The following is a 23,408-nucleotide window of genomic DNA, read 5'->3' on the forward strand; positions in this document are numbered from 1 at the left end:
CAGATGTCCGCGGTAGGTGTTTTGCATGCTTTATCTCATGCAAGCCTCCCAAGAGGTCAGTGCGGAATATAGCTTTTTTATTTTCAGGAGAAGGAAGCCAGGAGTCAAAGAATATAAGTGTCTTGCTCAGGGTCAGATCTGAAGTCGTCAGCTGCCCCCAGACAGGACAGACCCAGGACCCTGAGCCCTGCCAGCCTGGGAGACGCCTCAGGGGTTTTGAACCCGCAGCAGCAGCCCCAGCCCCTGCTCTCATGGCCTTACTATGGAGTTAACTAACCCAGTTAGGTCACCCACTGCACACACTCAAGACAGCTGAGTTGACTTGGCCAGAGCACCAAGGCTGTCCCGAGGGAAGAAGTGGCTGGAGCTGGGCCTGGAAGAATGAGGAAGACGCAGGCAGGTCAGCACACAGGAAGGAGGTGAGGGCATGCAGGCAGAACCACAGGGCTGGGGCACCGAGGTCTGAGAGCCTGGAAAATTCTGTACTGTGCATTTGGAGAGCAGGTACAGTTCCCAGGGGAAACCAGGGGCTGAGGTGGGGATAGGGGGGAGCAGGGCTGGATTCCTCTTCCCCCAACCTCCAGGGGTCCCAAACGCCCAGGCCTGGGCAGGAGCTGGAAACAGGGACAGCCTGGACCACCCTATCTTGCCTCCCCATGTTCCTGGCCCAGAGCAAGGATCTCAGGCCACGCTTTCCTGGAGATCTGGGCTCCTTGCACCCAAGACCCACAACCCCAACCCAACTAAAAGCCTTGGGATCCCTAATCTCAGGCTGAGGATAGAGAGGAACCCAGAATTCTCCCTCCTTACTTAGGAGGCAGGGTGGGGTGCGGAACCAAGCTCAGGATGGGGAGCAAAGACAACATGCATTTAAGTCCTGGCTCCAGTACCTCCTTAGCTGTAGGACCCTGGGCATCTCACTCACTCACAGCCTCTGTCATCATCTGTAAAATGGGCTTAATGATCATTCCCTCCCCGCCTATTTCACAAGGTGCTGGGAGGCTTGCAGGACTAAGTGTGTGAGAAAGTGCCCACTGCTAAAAGCTGTAAAGCACAAGGTATCATTAGGAGAAATGAGGACTTGGATGCCTCAAGCACGGGAGTGACTTGCCCGAGGTCACAAAGCCAGGTGGCAGCAGAGCTTGATTTGAACTGGGTCTCCTGATGGCTACGCCAGGACCCTCCTACCGCAAGAATCCACAATTCCAGACAAGCCCTGCCTGTGGGGCTGACCCTCTGTGCATGGGTGGTGGGTGGAGCACGGGCTCCCTCCCCTACATCCCAGCTCCTTCAGGCCGAGACTCACTACGCTCTGGACCAGAGGACCCAGCCTTGGACTCTGGGATGGAAAGCCCAGCCCTGCCCCTTTTAGTGACCTTGGGCAAGTTGTTTCAGTCCCAGGACCTCTAGTTTCCTCATCAGTAAATGGGGGCTCAAAATAACCTCTACTCGGGGGTCTGGTGGGAGGCTGACCTGACATCATGGCTGCAAAGTGCCCAGGGCAGGGTCCGGCACACCTCAGACGGTCAACAGATGAGGGTTCTTTCCTCACCCTCGGCTGGGCCTGCCAGGCAGCTCCCAGGCTCAGCAGGAGAAAGCTTCCTTTTTCCCGGAAAACCTGCCCAGAACAATAACTGAGAACAGAAACTGGCTGGAGGACGCTAGATCTTGGAAGATCGTGTTACTGAATGACTAGTGGGAGCGGGGAGGGGAGGGGGAGGTAAAAAGTAGAGCAAGACTCTGGCTCAGAGATGGTGTGGGGGTTCCTGCCTTCCAAGCCCCCTCACTTGGGGCCCTCTGGGGCAGCATAGTATTCAAGCAAGGTACCTCTGCTCCCCCACTGGACCTGCATGGGGGAAGCCCAGAGTGAGTGAGGGGAAGGCAGGGAGAGGAGACAAGGCCAGGGTTCCGGTATCAGTGTTCCTGCTGGCTTGTGGGGCATACCCTTGGACATATCAGGTCACCTGCCAGAGCCTCAGTTTTCCTTTCTGTAAAATCAGGATGGAGATAATCATCTTAGCCTCTGCACATCAATATATACATAGCACACACATGAGGCTTTACCAAGCAGGGCAAGGGCCCAACTGTCAGCAGCACCAGGAGCTGAAATTCACCACACAGCCTTCACCCGGCCCCGTTCCACAGCTCTATTGGTTCTCAGAGTGTGGTCCCTGGACCAGCCGCAGCAGCGTCTCCTGAGAGCACGTTAGCGATGCACGTTCTTGGGCTGTGCCCGCCCAGGCCAGCACAATCAGAACTCTGGGGCTTGTAGCTTCAACAAACCCTCCCGGAGACTGACATATATCAAAGTTTGAGAAGCACTGCACCACCCCATCACCCGCCTCCTACTCCAGAGAAACCTCCTCCCACGGACTCACCTCCCCATTCCCTGGCTCCCAGAAAGCAGCTGGGGAAGAAGGAGTCACTATGGAGAGAGGTCATTAAACAGTAAAGCGATCCCATAATTAGTTAATGACACCACTGGCTCCTGGAAGGGAGGGTCAAAAGTCAGACCCCAGTTGAAAAGAGAAAGCTCTCCCCTATCTGTCTTCCTCTTTCTGTCTCTTTCTCTCACACACACACACCGAGAGCCTGCCCCCTTGCTTCTGTGGGTCTGCTAACTAGCAGAGGGGCACTGTCTGTCCCTCTCCCCAGGGGGGCTGGAACTAAATGTGGGGGTACATTCTGGTGGGTGTCAGGGAAGGGGCTTGTCTCTGAGAACCTGGCCCTCAGACTCTGAGTTTAAAAACCACCTGACTTGAAAGCCGATTCTAGGAATTCACTCCATGGAGAACTGAGCACAAAGCATATGTCTGGATAAGGTGATCACTGTAGCAATGTCGATACTAATAAAAAATTCAAACCAGCCTAACTGTGCAACAGCAGGGGACACTTAACTGGGTCACAGTAGATCCATGTGGCACAATGCTACGGACAGAGAAACATGCTGTAAGAACCCTGAATAACGTGGAAAAATCCTCCCTGACAACGTTAGCTGAAACGCAGCAGCACAGGAAATGGTTCATATGGTCTGATCTCAATCGTGTGTGTGTGTGTGTGTTCACACTACTTATCTCTGAACAGTTATTTCCTTCTTTCATCTGCTCTTTACCCAGCAAATTTTTCCACAAAAACTACTTCCTCAATAATTAGAAAGTTATTCTTTAAGTGCTCATTTGGCTCAGGTGGAGATGCAGTTCTTAAAAAAAAAGTTGACAGAAACATCTGTTTCCTACATTAAAGCCACTGGCCTGGGGCGGCCCGGCAACAAGAGAGACTTGGCCCTCTCAGAGAGCATCCACGTTCCGCGTGGTCCCAGCAAGCGTGATCAGGACGAGTGGGTGCGAAACGAGGGTGGGTTTGCTCAAATTCTGTGTCATATTTTTTAAGGGTTAGATCTGTCCAGAGAGGAAAGATAGTGAGCTGTCCAAGCCTTGAGATATGTAAGCAAACGCTGGATATTTTCCATGGGATCAGACTGGGTAGGTAGCTTGCCTCAATGAACTACAGAGCCTCTCACAAAACCGTGAGCCTGTGAATCTAGTCACAAGCACCCAACTTGGCCCTCAACTCTGAGCCGAGAACACTCAGGTGGATGCTGGGCTCCCACAACCTGCCCAAGGACCAAGCCCACAGAAGCCTAAGGCCCTCCTGACCCTCAGGGCTCCCAACAACCCTGGAAATCTCCTTCACACCAGATCAGGGACCTCACTCTTCGTCATTTTCCCAAAGGAGTAGCAGGAGCAACCACTTCTCACCAGCCGTCTTGGCCTCTGGCTTGTATGGAGGATGCATTCTGAGGTGAGCCCACCACTCAGCGTTTTACCTACACTAATGATCCCATTTAATCCTCATGCAAGCCCAAGAGAGAGCTACCATTATCACTCTCCATTTCACTGGTAAGGAAACCAAGGCTTTGAGAGGTAGCAAAACTTGCCCAAGGGCGAGCAAAACGTTGGGAGGAAGAGCTGGCCCATACCTAGGTCTGGCCAACATCAACTCCCAAGAAGCTGGAAGAAGCCCAAGCTATAAGTACAACCCTGGTTGTCCCCTATGTGCCACTTGCTCCACAACCCCCTCATGCCCTGGGGTGAGGGGTGGATTTCTGATATGCACAAAGTTTGAGAAGCATGACTCTTCCGTGCTATACACTCTCCTGGACAGAACAAAACACCTCTGCTGGATCCTGCCAGGACAGAGTGTGGGGCAGAGAGAAAGGGAACTGAGAGGCTTTTGGAAAAGAAGTAGACGACACATCCTTCCTGCCCCAGTTACATCTCTGCTGCAAAGTCAGACAGGCCACAGGTCAGGGAGGTCAGTGCCTACATGACCAACAGTAACCCGAGGCCTTACCACTCACTTGCCACAGAACCTCATACAAAGCAAGACTCCTCACCCAATGAGTTTCTATTTCCGCTACACAGGACGATGTCTCATCAGATCCCATTGCACAACGTTCTAATATTCCATCTCCTAAGACAGTGAGTGGGAGAGTGATTTTCCAACCGTAGTAGAATGACTCATTGTCATCATTATCAGCAAGGACAAATTAACACTTATTGAACACCTATTGCATACCCATCTTTCAAAGTGCTTTATGTTTATGAGGGGGAACACATATTCCCCTCTCCACTTGTTTCCTTGACGAGGGACCTCTACTGGGAGAACACCTCTGGCCTTGCTCCGCCCCCTTCACACCCAAACCAACAGTGGCTTATCTGATTGGCTCGTCTGGGAAACACACACTGGGCATGCTCAGTGGGGGCCCAACTCTGGCAGAGCCAAGCTGCCAGCAGGAGCATTCCATCTGGGCTCCTCTCTGTTGCTACCACCTGCTCCTACAGTGAGGCTGGCACCTGTCCAGTGTCTCCTGTGACCAGACGGGTAACTGTCAGTGCCAGGGAAGACGGTTAGCAAGCCTTCAAGACCCTGGATCTAAAGCCACGTTTTCTGGCTGGCCTTCTCAGTACAATGCTAACGTTCAACAGTCCATCTTTGTCAACTGTTTTCTTTCCACTTGCTTCCAAATTCAGGAGGAAAAAGGGGGCTTGTCTCTAAAACCTCAACATGTTTTAAGCTCCTTTAACTCTCATAGCACCCCTCTAAATTATTATTATTTGCCCTAACTTTGAAATGAGGGGAATCGACTCCGTTGATATCAACGACTGTTGAAAAGCTCGTTGAAAAGTTTCCTAAACACCAGGCAGCACTCAGGGTGTGTCCACCACAATGGAAGCCGGTGACACTTCCATCTCTATCAGGCTCTTGTCTCCCAGGATCTGAGGCTGGTGGCCAAAGCCACTCCTTCCATGGACATTCCCTCAGTCTTGAGCCTTGACAAATGGATATTCATTTCAAACCAACACCCCACCCCCTTTTGAAAAAAAAATATGCTTTATTAACAACAACAAAAAGCTCAGTATGATCCCAAGTTCATATAATACATTTTTGTTGAAATATGTACAGTAAGTGTTTTTGATAGCTTTACTGTATGGGTGCTCTTTCTTAAGCATAAAAATAAAATGGGCTACTAGAGAAGAATCAGGAAATAGGGGAAAGTAAAAAAAAAAACAACAAAGGTTTGTCATCTGATCTAAATAATCTCACTGTTATATGTAGATTTAAATGGGTTCATCTACTCTCTCGCTTTGTTGAGGACAGTCTGGGGAGGGGCAGCTCTGCAAGGCCTGCCCACCTGCAGTGGCTGTCTCCGTGCAGAATGGGCCAAGCACCCAGAAGTCCTTTCAATGAACACAACCCTGCAGATGCCCGCTGTGACAACGCATGTGCCTCGCTCACAAACACCAAGTGCAGCAAACGCAGGATCGTACTTACAGTTTTGCAGCCCAAGAAGGGTTGTAACTTGTCAGAGGTCACCTGGCAAGTAAAGGATGAGCTGGGATCAAAACCCAGGTCTGTTGATCCCCAGGCTCAAGCTAGTGCCAAGTTTTTCTGCTCCCAAAGACTTAAATCCTGCTTCCTATTAAGAGTAGCAAAACCAGCTCGCACATGTATACTCTGTGCCAGGCACACTTCACAAATGCTTCATATACATTAATTCACATCATTCTCAAAAACTCTGTGTGGTAAGTGTATTATCATCTCCATTTTAGATGCTGAAATGGATGCACAGAGAGCTTAAAACACTCGCGGAAGGTCACATCCAGCAGGTAAAGGGCAGAAGCGAGAAGTTTTTACAGGCAGTTTGGTTCCAGAGTCCGTGACATCACCCGTGGTTCCTTTCCCACTCTTCTGGGCCAAGCTCAACTGGTCCCCAGGCAGGCTTCTGGAACACTTGCTGCCTGAAGAGCAAGAAAACCAGCCTAGAAGGCCGCCTCCCTGAAAAAGGCCAGTCTGCAACTTCACAGCCCAGCCAGGATCTGAAGCCAGGCTTCCCAAAGCTCAGCGTCCGGTACTTTGTCTACTTCCCTGCATTGGCTCTGTGAGCCTAGGTCTAGAATTCCCAACAACTTCCATCCCAGATCACCCTTTAACATATCAGGAAAAGTCAGAACTGGAACCCAAAGAAGGAGCAGAAGCTCCCACTTCAGAGAAAGAAGATGGGTGAGAGTGGAAGTGTTTCCCAATCGGTGGTCTGGAGGGGATAATACCAGGTGGACTTCCTGGAAGAATGGGCTTCCCATCCCCCTAGCTTGGAGCCTGTGCCCTCACAGGGCAGTAGCACCTTCCTCAAATAACTGCTGACTTGAAGGTGTCTTTTCTGGCTGAGTCAGAGTTCACTGAGGACCAGAGTGGCCCCTCAGCTGGGGGAAGTTCAGTTGTTCCCCTCTCAGGAAGAGAACAAGGGAAGCTGAAGCCCTGGCTGAAGCAATCCCAGGCCAGCAGACCATTCCTACCTCCCTGGAGACAGGATCCAGGAGCTGGGTAGGCAGGCCTGAAGGGCAAGGCAGGGGCAACTGGACCCAGCTTCCAGGCTTTGCCTTTGCCAAGGAGTCACCAAGGATCTGGCACCGAGCTGGGTCCTGCTGAGCTGCCCCAAGGAGAATCACTTATTCATTCAACTATTATTTCCTGAGTGCCTGCTGTGTGCCTGGCCTGGAGACAGAAGTCAGGATACAGAGACGGACAGGGCAGTCCCAGCCTGGGGACAGTTCACAGAGACACTCAGTGTGCCGCAAACCAGCTGCAAAGAGGAAAGTACTCGGTGTACATAGCACAGAAGAGGGGGGTTGGAGAAAGTCTGCCATTGACGTTCAGACCTACTTCCCCTCAAGAAGCTTAGAGTCACACCGGGGAGACCCAGCCACCCCCAAGAAGAGCTGGGGAGCACCATACAGCCGGAAATGACTAGTGTCTCGGGGTACCCATACACCTTTGTTGGAGAGGCACAGAGAGCCCATGCTGAAGTACTTACTAGGGAATGTTCCTTGTACCAGGCGAAGCAGCCTGGTCTAAGCTTTGAGAGACAGGCCAGAGGCAGAAAAGAACAACGGCTCTCACTTAGGGAGCACTCCCTGTGTGCTAGGATAAAACTGCCAAGCTTCACACACACATTTTCTCCCATCCCCCCAGTGAGGTACAATAGTTACAGTATTATCCTCCATTTTCAGAGTCAGAAACTGCAGCTCAGAAAGGGGCACAGCTAGGAAGGAGCAGGGCCAAGATTCCTGCTCCAGGTCCACCTCCACCACCATGCTACCCCATGTCCCTACTTGCAGACAGGTGGCAGGTAGGTGCACGTGCTTCCGGTGGAGGATAAGCAAGGGTGAAGAGGTGGGACCCCTTACGGCATGTTTGAAAGGAGTCACCTGCTTCCGTTCTGTGTTGAGAGCCTGTGTTGTGTATGTGTGCATCTGTACATATACACACACGCACACGCATGTGTGCTCCCAGGTACCCTACTTTACAAACAACAGATCTGGTTATAGAACCCCCTGAGAGTCAAGAAGGGGACGGGCCATTGGCAGAGCAGGGGAAGGAAGCCCAGAGAGGAGAAGAAACTTATAGGAGGTCACACAGCCTGTCGTCACAGGAGTTGGAAGGAACTTCAAGAACCAGAATACAGGCCTCTTTCCTCCACTCAGTGGCTTCACCATGTCAGCACAGAGTGAATCAGCTGCGACAGGAAAACCATGGTATGGGGGAACCCCAGGGGTGAGTCAGGAAACAGCCAGCCCCCAGACACCAACTGGCTCTGTGTCTGGCTCCTCCTCACAGGGAAGAGGGAAGCAACAGGTACCACACCACTTATGTTTACCTCTGGACTTCCCTCTTGGCTCCTTGGATCCATGCTTAGAGGAGGGGAAGTGGTGTGCAGGGAAGTTCCTACTGAGATTAAACCAGCCCTGCACCCCTGGCCCCGCCTTGTCCCACACAGGGGCCCAGACTCTTCCCTCCCTCCTGCCTCTCCCAGAGCCAATTCCTGATGGTTTGATGTTCTTTATTAAATCAAAACCACCCCCCGCCCCCCGAGCTTCCCATGGGGTGGAGGAAGTGGGTATAACAGTTTGGAGCAAGGGGTCAAGGCCAAGCCCAGAGCAGGAGGTGCCAGCTGGCCCCAGAAGCTCCAAATCCAAAGGAATGCTCAAGGCTTGGGTCTGCTCAGCTCTGTGCCAGGAGGGACTGCCTGGTCCTCTGGGGAAAATGGGGGTTGGGTCTCAGGGTCAAGGGTGGAGGGGAAACAGGGAGGAGAAGCTTCCATTCAGTAGCTTAAAACTCTGAGGTCTCAAGAGAGAGGGGACTGTCCCACATGGCAGAAACTTCACAGGAGCTGAGGAACCAAAATCCACCCCCACGCATGGGAAATTTGTGCCCCACTGGCTAACCTCTGACCTGGGCCCTCCCTTGGCTGGGGCTAGAAGGGGAGAGCCACGAGTATTTCTCCCCATCCACCCTGCTGCCAAACTCACTGCTGACTGGCCCAGCTCTGCCACTTGGCCCAGATGCTTCCTGCCATGGGCAACCATGGGGCCTCCTTGGGTGGCTCCCTCCCTATCACTCTGTAGCACTCATCACCCTCCCCAGCATCCCCCGCCCACCCAATCTAGCATGTTCCTCAGCCCCTGCTGTGCACCATGATCTAGCTAGGGTAGGGAACAGAAAGAGATGTAGGGCATACACTGGGGCACTCTCTTCTCTGCCATGTCACCCTGGGTCCCTCCCACCCACTTCACGGTACCTTTACTATGCCCCAGCTGCAGATATCCCCAAAGCCCCACAGGCCCCTTCTTCCCCATCACCACTGCCATCTATTCATTATCCCTTGACCACTGGGTCACCTACTCCGGCATATCTGAAATGCCACTCTGGCCCTGGCTGGTGTGGCTCAGTGGATTGAGAACGGGCCTGTGAACCAAAAGGTTGCCAGTTTGATTCCCAGTCAGGGCACATGCCTGGGTTGTGGGCCAGGTTGCCAGTTGGGGGCGTGCCAGAGGCAACCCACTGATGTATCTCTTGCACATCAATGTTTCTCTCCCTCTCTTTCTCCCTTCCCTTCTCTCTAAAAATAAATAAATACAATCCTAAAAAAAAGAAAGTGCCACTCTGTGTCACTGCCCTGCTCAAAAACCTTCAGTAGCTATTACTTTCTACAAAACAATCCAAATAGCTCCCCTTGGCATTCAAGGCCCTTGATGGGTTGATCCAACCTACCATTCCCCCTTCGAACCTTGCACAGTCCCAACACTTCAGCTGGGCTGATCAACCCAGAAACTTCTTTAAATCTCCCTGAACACGCTGACCTCCTTGCCTTGCCTATACAATTTCATCTGCACTGAACACTGTCTTCCCTGTGGCTGCTGAAACCCTCCCAATCCTTCAGGCCCACCCAAACTCCACCATTCCGAGAAGCTTTCCTGAAGATCCCTCTAATCCTTTCTTCATTCATCTCCTATCAGAGTCAAGGGTATCTTTGTCTTAGTTCCTTCCCAGACAGCAAGCAACTAAGGATGGGATCGATGCGTCATCGTTTGTCACTCATCATGTGGGGGAGAAAGTGGTGGGGAGGACTTTCCAGTAGATGCTTACTAAGCCCTGTTTGAAATGAACACTTCCCCCCCCCCCCGCACCACCTATTGACGCTCCCCACCATACCACACTCCAATTTTATGTCACCCAAATGCTGAAGAGGGGAATCTGTGGCCCCAAGCTGATCCAAGACCATCCAGGACTTGGGAACCCAGGCAGAAAGTCCCACTCAAGTCTTACCAACTCTAAGAAGCTCCCTCATTCCCTACCCTGCTTTCTCCAATGTCTCAGTTCTTACAAGCACCACCTCCACCCCATTCTCTCTCTCCCTGTCTCTCTCTCTCTCCCTGTCTCTCTCTCTCTCTCCCTCTCTCTACTCTACTTAGTGCAGCCTTCAATCAGACTTTGTCCCATTGTACTTTCCAGCTGGTTCCAAAGTGTAGGGCTCATTTCCCCAGGAGATGCAGGGAGCCGGCATGCAGTATACTCAGTCTGCTCCAGTGCCCAACCCTGATCACACAGATAACAGGTGCCCCACTGCTCCTCTCCTCCAGCCCAAGCCAAGTGGGCAATAGAAGAGCTGGACTGCAGCCACCAGAGCAGTTTAGACCCATGGAATCTCATCTGGTCCGGAGCCCAAGTGTGAGTTATCCTCTCCAGCAGGGGTTTGGTGGGGATGGGGAGCCCTCACTGGCAGCAACTCAAAATGAGGGCAGAGACCAGGTCTGGCCAGTTTACCTCTCAAACAACACCCAACATATAATGGATGCTCAAGACACATTTTTGTGTTTATTTAACTGGATACGCACCAACCTCAAGCAATATTACGGAACACTCAGCCACTCCTTGGCCTAGATGACAATCTATACCTCAGCCTTGAGATGGACAAACTGATGCTGGTGACAGATGGCAATTTCTGGCTCTCTCGGGGTCAGGAGGGGATGCACCCCATCTCTGACCCTCCAAAAACAGGCTTATTCCCAGGCAGGAAGCCAGCCTACCACCTGCCCATCCACATCACAGCAGCTGGCATGTTGTGAGGCCTCACTACGTGCCTGGAGCCTTGCTAAGTACTGTACGCCCATTATTCTATTAAGTCCTCACTACTGACAATGGCACTGTCATTATCCCCATTTTACAGATGAGAAAACCGAAGCTTAGCGGGGGAGTGAAATCCAAGTCAGTCTGGTCCCAAAGCCCAAGCCCTTGACCACTGGTCTAGGCTGCCCAACAACCATGGCCTTGGCACAGAGCACCCACAACCACTGAGGACAGAAACCTCCAGACCCAAGAACTAACCCTGGGCATGCAGCAAGAGCCCCAGGCTCTGGGCTTGACTCTGGGCCCAGCGTCTGGCCGGGTTTTCCCTTCTCTTCCACGCTCACCAGATGAGAACTTGTCCCCTGCTCTCTGCCCTGGGTCTCTCAGGCCTACTCACCTGGAAAAGCCCTTGGAAAGGTACAAAAGCCCCCTTGAGTTTCCGACCCAAAGTCATACTGGACTCTCAGAGTTGGGGGGAAGGGGAGATTGAAATCTCCCTGACTTGGGCCCCATTCTTCCTGGGCTTGTGGGTTCAAGCCCCATCCAGGTAACTAGTGTGACCTGTATAGCAATTCACTTCATGTTTACAGAGACCTGGCTTTGCTCAGTGACACTCTGCAGGCACAGAAACTGCGGTCTGGGCAGCATGTTCTGAATACCTGTGGCTGAACTGCATTGGTTCTCACCTGCCAGCCCTCACCTTCCTGGTGTTTTAACAAGAAAGAGCAACGAGACCGTGAGGTTCACTTGGTTCAACCTCCTTTTACTGGAACTCGACAGGTCCAGAGCCCAGGGCAGGGATGAACCCGGGGTCAGACAGCTGGTACATGGAGAAGCTGGAGAACTGGGGTTCAGAACTCCGGAACTTAAGCTCCTTCGCACTCACACCAGCTGTCTTCGTGGCCCGACCTGTCACTTGTTCTGAGAAAGCTGCCCAAGCGCGCTCTGGAAGTGGTGGCGAAAACTAACTTTGATACTGGTTGTCCGGCCGACCTCCCCCCCGCTCCCTTCTCACCTGCTGGTTCTGGTTTTTGCTCGGCGCTGCAAGACTGGAGTCGCCCGCTCGCGCCCCAGTCAGCGTCCAACTGCGCAGCGCTGGGCTCAGCCACTCGGCCCCTCCCGGCGGTCCTCAGAGAAAGCAACGGCCTCGGCCAAGCCCCGCCCCGCTGGAGAACAGCCCTGAACACGCCCCCTGGCTTCCAGACGCAAGTCCGCCAGCCCCGCCCCCGGGTGCTGCAGGAATGTAGCCTGGCAACAAGCCCGGCCAGACTCCGCCCACCACGGCCTCCCTACTGTAACCCTGCCCGCCCCGCCTCGGGCCCTGCTGGGGGTGGAGCCACGCCCCTTGCCCCGCCCCGTTATGGCCTCCAATCTATCCTGCCAGCCCCGCCCCTAGGCCCACCTTGGATGAGGTAGGTACCTGGGCCCTCCTCCTCAGTCCTCTTCTCTGTGTCCCTCCAGCTCCCGGCGCTGCCGGGATAAAGCCTGACCCCCGGGCTGGCGGGGTTCCGCGCTCGAGCCCTGCTGGGTGGGAAGCCCCACTCACAATGCTACCTAACGGTCCCGCCTCTCCTCGGCCTTGTCCCCGCCTCCGTCACATTCTCCTCCCCGCGGACCCTGGCCCCAGGCCCTCCTAGGATGAGGCCACGCCCCAGGCACGCCCCTTCTCCGCCACAGTGTCTACCTAATCCCGTCCTGCCCTGCCAACCCAAACTCCGCGCGGGCCGGCGGGCAGAGGGCCCCCACGCTGGCATTCCAGGGAGGGTGTATCCGGGTCCAACCGGTGCACGGCGTGGGAGCGGTTTGCGTTCCAAGTCCGAACCTCTATCAGAAGGCGGCTTGGGCCCAAGCGCTTTTTGAAAATACTAACAGTTGCCACTGATTAAACTCTTGCCAGAGGCCCGGCTCTATGCCAAGCACTGTAAAGAACTACTGGCTCCTGAACTTGCACAACTCTATGCAGATGTTGCGCCCATTGACCCAAGAGTAACCTGAGGCTGAGAGAAGAGAAGTCGTGGCCTCTGAGTCTCGCACTGGAGGTGTGGGCAGGATCTAGTCCCAAGCCCTGAATCACAGGCTTGATGCTGCCCCAGCTTGCCTGGGCTGGCTGGCCCCTGGAGAAGTGGCCTGGGCCAGCCAGCGTTGGAGCGGTGCCCAGTAGGCTGCCTGAGGCGAGGGAGGAGACGTGGGTTGATGAGGAGGGTGGCAGGAGGGATTGCTGACCTGAGCCCGCAGAAGCTGGCTTTCTCCCTAGAGAAGGAACCGCCCAGAATTAAGATGGGCTGCAAAAGATCTCCAGATGGCAGTGGGGCCCCCACCTGCTGCATTCCAGCCCTCTGCATTCCCAGACCCAGAGACCAGCTTCGGGCAGGTTACTGACCAGGGCCACTTACCTGTGCAGTTGACAAAGCTCTTTCATTCCCATTATCTCATTGGCATCTCCCAAGGACGTCATTCTGCAAGGGTGGAGTAGGTTTGGAACTGGATCCCAGGCCAGCACGGTCCTTCCCAAAGCATGGTCCTTGGAAATGCAGCAGCAGCAACCCCTGGGAACTTGTTAGCAATGTGTATTTTGGGGCCGCATCCCAGACCTACTGAATGAGAAACTCGGGGGAAGGAGCCTAGCAATTGGTTTTAGCAAGGCTTCCAGGAGATTCTGAATCCCGTCAAGTCTGAGAAGAAGTTTGGGTGGTCTGACAATCACACAGACCAGGTAGCCTCCTGGGAGCCTTGTGGCCCAAGGCAGGCAGGATAAGAATCGTCCAAACCTGTAAAGAATTTTTCTGAGTTTATCTGAGCCAAACTGACAACTATTACTGGGGAGCATGATCTTGAAGGCTTTGGAGAAGGACAGTGTTGCCGTTTCTTTTCTGCCTTTGAAATTACGAGGGAAGTAAGGAAGGTTACGTGAAGGTGGCATGAAAGCAAGGTGGGGATTGGATTACAGGATAGTTAAGATTGTGAGGGTGATTATGATTATTTCCAAGATGTGTTAACCTAGATGCACAAGAACAACGCATGGGCTTGCTTCCGACAAATGTGAACTTTCACTGAAAACATCGCATGCCTGGGGGTGACTACCCACCGTAACCTGCCCAGTTAGGAATTTATGGTCAACCACCCTGCGAGGTTACTTTCTGTAGAGCCCCGTTTTCATCCACAGTACTTCACTTTTCTTTCATAAGCCCTTAAAAAGGTACTAGCAATACCAATCTTGAGTGTCTGTTGGGGATCAAATCTGATATTGTGAATGAACCGTTAGCCCACTCTTGGACACTTCCTATGTTTGAGAAGTGTTCTTTTTCCAGTAAAAAGTTTTCTTCAGAGAATCTCCAAAAAGATTGTCCTTCCCGTGGAGGGACACCGTCTATCTTGCAAGAGGCCAAGAGCTTAACTAGCTCCCAGGTGGATGTCGATGCTGCTGATTCAGGGACTGTACTTTGAGAAGTACTGTGCTATTCTGCCCTGGGCTGGGTTCCCAGCCAGCCCATGCAAAATGGGTCTAAAATGCCCTCCCCTTCGACTGTGCTTCAGGTCCCCTCCCCTCAAGCTGGGGTGTTTATGCTGGTAACTGGAACTTGGCAAAACAGCTGTATTCCATTGCCCCCCTTCCTCCCTCAGACAGGCATCTCATCACACTAGTCCCATCTGCTACCCCTTCCTGTCTCAGTCATTCCAGATTAGAGATGGGGGCAGCTGTGGCAACATGGAGGGCAGTCTGCAGGCAGCTTCTGGAATCTCTGCCGTACTCCACCACCACCACCCCTGCCCCCGCTGTTACTATCCCCCGGAACCACCCTAACATGTTAATAGTGCAAATTAAGGCCCACATCCCTTATACATAAACCTTTAACAGATTGGAAAATAAAACATGTTTATTCTCCTGCCTTGAGAAATATCCTTTATGATGACCAAGAAGGCCACGTGCAAATTTAGAGTTCTCGTACTCTTTGGGATTCTATGCAGGAACCTGACAGTGTGGGGTGGGTCAGCCCTGACCCCAGCCCTCAGCCCGCCCACCCTGATTCTCTTCCTGGTTCCACATCTGTCTTGTGTTACAAGTGGCCGAGGACTTAGGCGTATGAACACCCTAGCCCACGTGACCAAACTGTACACCTGTCTTGCCTATAGTTACCACTCGGCCACCCCTCTAGGGGTGCACACAAGGCCACATTTTACCCTCAGAAGGATGGACCTGGGGAAAGTGCTTGAGTAAGCCATACATGTGGTCTTGGTTCCTTTAGGCAGAGATTTCCAGGGTTTTAGGCACCTAAAGCATGAGCAAGGTGACACAGGTGACCTCTCTTTCTCAAGTCCATGGATGGCACTGTGACTTGCCCTTGTCTCTCTGGCACCTGGCACAATGCTTGCACACGTTGGAAGCCGAAGGCACAGTCATTGAGAAGATGTGTGCCTGAGTTCTGTAGTCATGTGTCAAGTCAGGTTGGTTCTCCCAGCATTTCCTATCTTTCCAGCAAGAGTCAGGCTTTGTCATGGCTCACCCGGGCATTTTGCCAGGCAAACAGCAGAGCTGCCTCTAGGGAGAGACTACTTTCATCTTTTGTGAAATTCTCCAGTCCGTCCAGAGGGGAAGCCGAGAGTTCTGGAGGCAGGAAAAGGAGCAAGAACCACTCTAGAAAGAGCCAATATCCACCAGCCAACTTGCAGGCAGGAAAGAGGGTGGGATAGCAAGACCTCAGAAGGATATGGCCATGGGGTCCCCAGCTTCTCAGAGGGTCCCCTACACCAAACATGGCCCAGAGGCTGCAGAGCAGGAAACCTGATGGTTCTTGTGGGCGAGAACATGGGTGTCAGGGTCTCTTTGATGCCTAGGCCTAGGTAAGGCCCCAAGACTGACAGGACTCTGCAGGGAGGGAAGGAGAGTGGTGCATCTGTTCCTATTGCTCTGTAACAAACCACTCCATCATTTAGCCCATAAATCTGCAGTCTAGGGCGGGTTCAGTGGGGAAGGCATATCTCTGCTCAGCGCAATGTCAGCTGGTCCAGAGGATCCATTTCCAAGATGGCGCACTCATATGGCTAGCAAGTTGGTGCTCAGCCAGAACTGTGGCCCAAGGCCTCAGTTGCTCTCCATGAGGTGTCTCTGCAGGTTGCATGGGCCTCCTTATTGCAAGACAGAGGACAGGGCAGAAGTACATGGCATTTTCTGACCTAGACTTTAATCACATAGTATCTCTTCTTTTGTATTCTGTTAGTGGAGGCAATCACAAAGGCCCACCCCATTCAAGGGGAGGGAACATAGTTTCCTCTCTTGATGCGGGGGGGGGGGGGGGGGGGGGGGGGTGGCAAAGTTCAAGAAGAGCTTGCAGGACAGAAGATATTGTTGCACATATTCTTGCGGCTGGGGGCCTCCATCTGGAAAATACACCCTGTCCCAAGCAGGTTGTCAGAATGACTGGAGTAGAAATTCCTCTGCAGGAACTGAGAGCCTGAATGCAGCTGATTTAGACCCAGTGAAATCTGGGGATTTATCCAGAGAAACCCAAAACAGTACTTCAAAAGAATATATACACCTCTATGTCCATTGCAGCATGCAGTAGCCAAGATATGAAAGCAACCCAAGTAGACGAGTGGATAAGAAAGCTGTGGCACATCTGAATTGAGCTGATTTAAAGAAAGAAGCAGACAATGTTTCTCACATAATGATTTGCGCACAAATTAATAAGCTCCACTGTGGACAAGTAGTCTTCAGTACTTGGGTTAGTTAGGATCTTCCTTCTTCAGAGTCCTCAGAATAGAGTTAGCACCTGCCTCCCCTCCACCTGCACTGTTTCCTTAAAGTTCCAAATTTAAATAGCACTCACTTGGTCTTTGTAACAACGACCCGATGAGGTACACATGATTATGACGCCCACCTTCCAGATGTGGAAATGGAGGCACTGAGAAGGTATACAACTTGCCCAACGTCATACAACTAATAAGTGATGGAGGAAAGAGAAATGAAAGTGGGTAGTAACTCCAGTTTTCTGTTGCGGAAACTGAGCCCCAGGGGGAAAGGACACAGGTACCCAGATTCTGAGCACCCAGCAGTGAGCCACATGGTCCATCCCTAAAGGCTTACATTGGTCAAAGAGCCGCCCCCACCCCATCCCGCAGGGCCTTGAAGGGACCCTGCTCCTGCAGGGAGCAGCGGAAAGAGTGCTAGTCGCTTTTGCAAAAGTCTGTCCTACACTGTGCCCTCTTGCTGAGTCTCTGGCTAGGAAGTGGTTAATAGCAGTTCCTCAAGCAGGTCTATTTTTAAGCGAGCCAATTTCTGCATTTGAATGGGCTCAGCAGGACCACACTTTTACTTTCTTCTCCAAAGGGCGGAATGAGGATCTGAACTCTAAACCTATTATAACTGGGTGGTAGCTGGGAGCTGACCCAAGTTTCCACCGGAGAGACTGAGCCACTGGTTTCTTCTGTCTCGGGCATGTAACAAAGATCTTTTAGAGCCCTGCTTTGATCCTGTCCCCTGCCTCCCCCAATCTGAAGGTCCAGGAGTTGATCCCACCCACCCTGGCCTCAGGGGGCTTTTGGCACACTAGGGAAGCGGACACAAATCCTTTGCAGAAGGGCCCACATTGTTATAATAACAATAGTGATGACAACAACAATAACAGAAGTTATCATTTTTAAAGTAAGCTGTTTGTTTCCATGCACCAGATGTTTTTAAATGTCTTAAAGGAGCTTAGCTTGCTCGCTCTTTCTTTCTCTTTCTTTCTTTCTTTCTTTCCTTCTTTCCTTCTTTATTTCTTTCTGTTTTTGAAGAGAGTTTAGCAGCTAAACATGGCAGCATGTGTTCCAAGGGCGATATAAATTACAGTATGCCAAACATACTGACTGGTTGAGGTAAAACACACTGTTCCTGCCTCCTGTCACCATGAGGGGAAACGCAGACACTTAAAAACATTTTGCTTATAAAATATGGCCCCTAGAAAGGCCCCCTGAGAGGGGTGGGAGGTTCACCCTCGGGCGCAAGTCTGAGGACCAGGGCCCACCGCCAGGGCTTTGCCCAGGTTGCTCAGGAAGTGCGAGGTGTTTGTTCAGCTTCATGTTGCTGAGGCCATGGATGCATCCTGTCGACGTAACAAACCTCCAAACCTGTAAGACTTTTTATCAGTTTATTTGAGCCAAACTGACGACAATTGCCAGGAAACAAAACCTCAACGGACTGAGGAAATGCTCCAGGAAGTGGCAGTGTGCACCTTATTTTATACACTGAATCAAAAGAGAAGATGTAAGTGGGTTACATGAAATCCATTGATGATAGATTAGGGAGGCGGGAGACAGCGAAGTGGGGAAACCTCTGGGATTGGAGAAAAAGTAAAACGATGGACACACGCTTCGTTTACACAGGTGGGTGCAGGACAGTTAACAGTCAACAATTAATGTGATACAATAACAATGAGAGGATGTGTGGCCTCCTTCTGGTGTGGTGCCTGAGCTTTGAAGGGTCCCAGGGAAAAGGAAATCTTACATTCCAAAGGTATGTTATATTGACGCAAAAAGACAGTAGACAGGCTCAATTAAGGTAAAGATTGACTTAATGTCAGGGAAGGTTCCAGCCTAGGACATGACTGCTTGCCTAAACTGCTTTCAGTTAGTCAGTTTTAATTTCAGGCCATCCTTTGTGGTTACTTTAGGCCTCTGAGTTGATAAAGCTGCCACCCAGGCCTCCCTGGAGCTTGTCAGGTTTAGTATGTGGCCCCCTTTGGTCCGCAGGCCCCCCAGGGCTCTGGTCATGGCTCTGCTCCCCACAGTCTGAACGCACCCCTTCTCCAGGGGCTTGGAAAACATGATGGGCCCTGACTTGGTCCAGGCCATGCGTCCGAGCCAAGATGCTAGCGATGGGGTTGGTGCTGCTGGGCTAGCCCTTCCCAACAGTGGCGGGTGACTGTCCCATGAGTAGTCTCAGCCTCAGTGGTCTTTCCATCTGGGCAGAGCAGCACGGGCGTCATCAGGCCAAGGGAGCCGAAGCCCTGGCCCAGGATGTCCGACCGCACCCCTCCATTGTAGGCCTTGCAGCCACACACACAGCCACCCGAAGCCTTGAGGACCTGAGCCACTAAGTCATCAATGAGCCAGTGCTCATTCCAGATCTTATTGTCGCGCTCGGTCTTACAGTGCTGCTCGTCAAAGATGTCCTGGATGATGTCCGGGAAGTGCCTGTCGTGGGCTTTCAGAATGGGGTTCTCTGTGCTCACATACAGCGGCCACTTCTCCTGGGTGGCGTACTGGAAGCAGCTGTGTGCAAATCCCCAGATAGACTCGTCGGTGTTGGATGTGCCCATGCCTGCACCGGCGGCAGGGGAGCTGTGCGCCCTCTGCTCCTTGGCACTGTGGCCATCCTTTGGGGTGAACACCATCTTGAGGGTGCCAGCCTGACGTGCCACATAGTCTGTGGCCTTGCACCGTCGCCATGGGCGTGCCTGCCAACAGGGATGGGCTTGGTCCAGCCAGGGATGAGGCGGAGGATGGTTTTGCAGAGAAGGGGCTCCCAGAAGACAGTCCCCCTGAGGATGTTCCGGATGGTTCTGTTGGGACTCTTCCACATCGTCTTCAGCTCAAACTCTTCCACACGGACCTCATTAGGGGTGATGGAGGCACATTTGACAGCCACACTCTACTTCTGGTGGCCACTGCAGTCGATGGCAACCTGACCTTGTCTCAGTTCAGGAGCCCCAGGTCGAAGTACGTGAGCTGGACAGGCGTGTGGGGCAGGATGAGTTTCTCCCTGATGAACCACCAGATAATATGTGTCAACTAATTGTGTCCATCTCCACCGCTGACTTGGCCGCCTTGACCCCTTGTCAGTGTAGTGGCGCCACAGCTGGTCCCTGCAGGTTGGGGCCTGTCAGGGCTGCCGGTGCCCAGGCCACCCGGAGCCCACAGCTCTGCAGAGCGAGTGTAGGCCCCACTGGGGGCCTCCATCCCGAGCAAACCAAACCGGCAGGCAATATGCCAGCACAGCCGCTGCTCCGGCCGCCTGGCGGCGGGCTCGAAAAATGTCTTTGAGTGTTTTTAACTGATGGATAACTAGCATTTGTGTAGCACTTTACATATTATGAAGCTTTTAAAGAAAAACACTGTGGCACTTGGGGCACTATTTGAAACTATTAAATGATGCCTCCCCAACCATAATTTCCAGTTACATCTGCTGTTTTCCCCTTTTGGGTACCTGCTTAACTCTGGCAGGGGCTGGGCACCCCACACAGCCACGAGCCCGCACCCCAGTACAGGTTAGCTTATTTACTTACAGTTCAGATGAATGCACTAATTTGCTAGCTATTTTGCATATTCTGAACCTTACACAAACACAACATTTAAAAAGTGAAATGTTTAAAAATGACTTAAAATATTCAATATGTTAAAAAAAATAAAAGAAGTTTTATTCTACGGCCATACCACCCTGAACACGGCCCATCTTGTCTGATCTCGGAAGCTAAGCAGGGTCGGGCTTGCTTAGTACTTGGATGGGAGAAATTCTATTACTTTCTCCTTGAACCTTAGTAGAGCGCCCTGGAGACCACCTCCCATGGCCTCCATCCACACAGGGAACCGCTCCTGGGGCAGAAAACAGAGAAGCCTTCTTGGGACAACCTGTTTCTGGTATCTCTAGATGCTCCGAAGTCCCTGGGATGGATGGGGAGATGCTGCAGGTAGGGGTCAGACAGGGGAGCGCTCACACCTGCCGCTGGCTGGAGCCGCACAGGGCCAGGCTGAAACCCTTCCCTAATTAGGCCAAGGTTGAAAAGGATGCTCCCGTGGCCCAAGAAGCATTCTCCCCATTGTTACAGGTGAGAACACCAACACTCAGAGAGTTGAGTTGAAGAAGTTTTGAATTTGTCACCAGTCTTTCCAAATTGGGAAGTTTCACATTAACGTTTAGATTTCTAGCTTCTGCTGAAAAATAGGAAAATCCAAATAGCCTGATGTGTATTCCCACGGGGCAGCAGCTGGCTGGACAGGAGGGTGGGCGCAGCTTCAGCCATGCTACACGACCTCCAGCTGGCCACAGCCCCCACCATTCCCTGTGGCCCACCAACTGGCCTTTCTCATTAGTGTGACCTGCCTGGTCCCTGTGGGCAGCTGAGTTTGCAGTCCCAGTCTCAGTGGACACCAGCTGAACTGGCGAGCTCTCCAAGCAGCAGCTGTAGCTCCACACAGACCTTTGCAGGAAGACAGGGACACCACGTTCTTTCGCTCCCTACTCTCTACCACCCTCCGCGCTAAAGCTGCGGTGTTAGCAGGGCCCTGCTGTGAGAGCTGGTTTGGCTCCAGCCCCTTCTTGGCTAACTTCCCAGCCACCTGACCTTAGGCATGCCTCTTCGCCTCTCTGGGCCTGCTTCCCCACCTGTAAGCTGCAGACAATGCACACACCACATTCACTATTTTAGGGCCCTAGGACAGACTAGTTAGTTGTCTGCAAGTCATTCCTTTCACCCATAGGCATAGACAGAGGAAAAAAAGAAACCCGACTCCCCTCACTCTTTCCTCTCAAGTGAGCATTTATCGCCCTCTGGTGTCCAGAGCACGCAGTGCAGCCAATCAAGAGAAATCTAGAGACAAGGAGAGGAAGTGCTGCAGGAACAGGGAAGGTCTCCACCCCCTCCGGCCCCAGCAGCAGGGCAGAGCCCAGGCAGGAGGGCCAGGTGAGGGTAGACACAGAATCAGGTCTCTTTAGCAGGTTGCAGGGGCAGATTGCCCACTCAAGGGAACTTGGGGTGTGGGATTTACGAGCTATTGCTAGCCAGCCTACAGTCCTCCTGGGTGTCTGGAGGCCACAAGGACCAAGGATTCTTACTTAATAATGGGGATGAAATAAGATTAACTGTTGGCATTATAGCATAGGAAGTATAATCTGGTTGCTGATGCACAAAAATGTACTAAAAGGCACTTGCAAAGCCCTCTGAGTTGTTGAGGTGGGGGAAGGACTGGGGTGGGCTGGAGAGCCAGGTTCAAGTTCAGTTTCCAGGGATAAGGCCTCAAACCACACTGCAGAACTGACCTAACAAGACAGCTGTTGCCACCATCCTCCATCTGACACCAGTTGTCCCAGGAAGCCAACTCTGCAGCCCCTGGCAGACCACCCCCAGCAGGCCACCTCTGTCACACCAGCAAAGCACAGAGGCTGCTGGCAGAGCCTGTTCTCTCCACATCCAAGCCTTGCACGCGAGTGTCTGACTTGTAGGCCACTTGCCTGCAAGTCTGGCTGTGGGGGAGGCTGGGAACTAGACTTCTGATGTCCACTTTGGGAGCTAGAACCTGTAATGTGGGGATTTCATCAAGTCTGGGGAGACTATTCAAAGCACGCGAGGCAGCTGCGAGTAGGACAGAGGCCCGCCACAGCGCCTGCTGCTGGAGGCGCGCTACACAGCAGGCACTGGGCGCTGCCTCCTCCCGTCCTCACACTGACCCCCCGCGGCGGGCACACTCACCACCCCTGCTTTATGGAAAAGGAAACTAAGGGTCGGTGAGTTTGTAGATAATTTCAGTAAGATCTCACAGCTGGTAAGTGGCACAGCTGGGGGCAAGCCAGGACTGCCTGACTCAAAACCCAATGAGGATGCTAGAGCCTCCTTAAAATGCCTCCTTCTTCAGGATCCATGTCCCATTTGCTGAAAATGGGCCATGAAGTCCAGGTTGAGGGCCTAGAAGGGACTTCAGAGGTCATCTGTTTTATTTGATTTTCTAAAAAGACTTTATTTCTTTATTTATTTTTAGAGAGAGGAGAAGGGAGGGAGAAAGAGAGGGAGAGAAACATCAGTTGGTTGCTTCTGGCATGCCCCCAACCAGGGACCTGGCCCGCAACTCAGGTATATGCCCTGAATGGAAATTGAACCAGTGACCTTTTGGTTTGCGGGATGATGTACAACCCACTGAACCACACTAGTCAGGGCTAGGTCATCTATTTAACTGCTTCTCCAGTGCTACCACTTGGCCCTGTATTAGTCAGATTCAGTGAGGTTAGGCTGCAGTAACAAAGAACCCCAACAATCTCATTGACTTATGACAACAAAGGTTTATTTCTCATTTAGGTTAAGTGGCCACTGAAGATCGCTGTGGGTCAGGTGAGGGGCTGCTCCTTCCTTGTGTCTTCGTCATTCCCAGATTGAAGATGAAAAACTGGCCCTTACATGGGATATGCTGTTCTTATTAGAGAAGGAAAAATGATGGCAAATCCCCAAGATGGCTCTCAGAGCCTCTGCTCAGATGTGGCATCTGCCCCTTTTGCCCACATTCTATTGGTTCAAGCAAGTCGCAGAGCTGAGCTCCACATCAGTGGACAGAGACAGGCCCTCTCTCAGGTTAACCAATCACAGGACAATGGGCAGGACTATCTAATCTTATTACAGGGGGTGGGAGTGGGTACTTGGGAACACCAGTTACAAAGCAGCATAATGCAGGAAATCCTGCTTCATTCTCTCACTCGACTA

General features: G+C 52.3%; 1 protein-coding gene and 1 pseudogene across 5 annotated transcripts in view; both read right to left on the reverse strand.

Moving 5' to 3' along the window:
* Nucleotides 1-12,519, reverse strand: part of CD82 (CD82 molecule) — a 52,291-nt gene extending 39,772 nt beyond the window's left edge. The window contains exons 1-2 of one of the 5 annotated variants that reach the window (XM_024558690.3): nucleotides 11,984-12,085; nucleotides 5,836-5,877 (exon numbers count right to left, since the gene is read on the reverse strand). The gene's annotated coding sequence lies outside the window, so the exon portion shown is untranslated. Of the gene's footprint in view, nucleotides 1-1,473; nucleotides 1,597-5,835; nucleotides 5,878-11,983; nucleotides 12,137-12,370 lie in introns of those variants that run through there. The other 4 variants (XM_045194009.3, XM_045194008.3, XM_024558689.3 and 1 more) reach the window with 4 other exon arrangements.
* Nucleotides 11,732-19,525, reverse strand: LOC112303178 (isocitrate dehydrogenase [NADP], mitochondrial pseudogene; annotated as a pseudogene).
* Between the last annotated feature and the right edge of the window lie 3,883 nt (nucleotides 19,526-23,408).

The sequence above is a fragment of the Desmodus rotundus genome, chromosome 5, assembly GCF_022682495.2.
Source record: "Desmodus rotundus isolate HL8 chromosome 5, HLdesRot8A.1, whole genome shotgun sequence".
In the NCBI taxonomy this organism is placed as follows: Eukaryota; Metazoa; Chordata; class Mammalia; order Chiroptera; family Phyllostomidae; genus Desmodus; species Desmodus rotundus.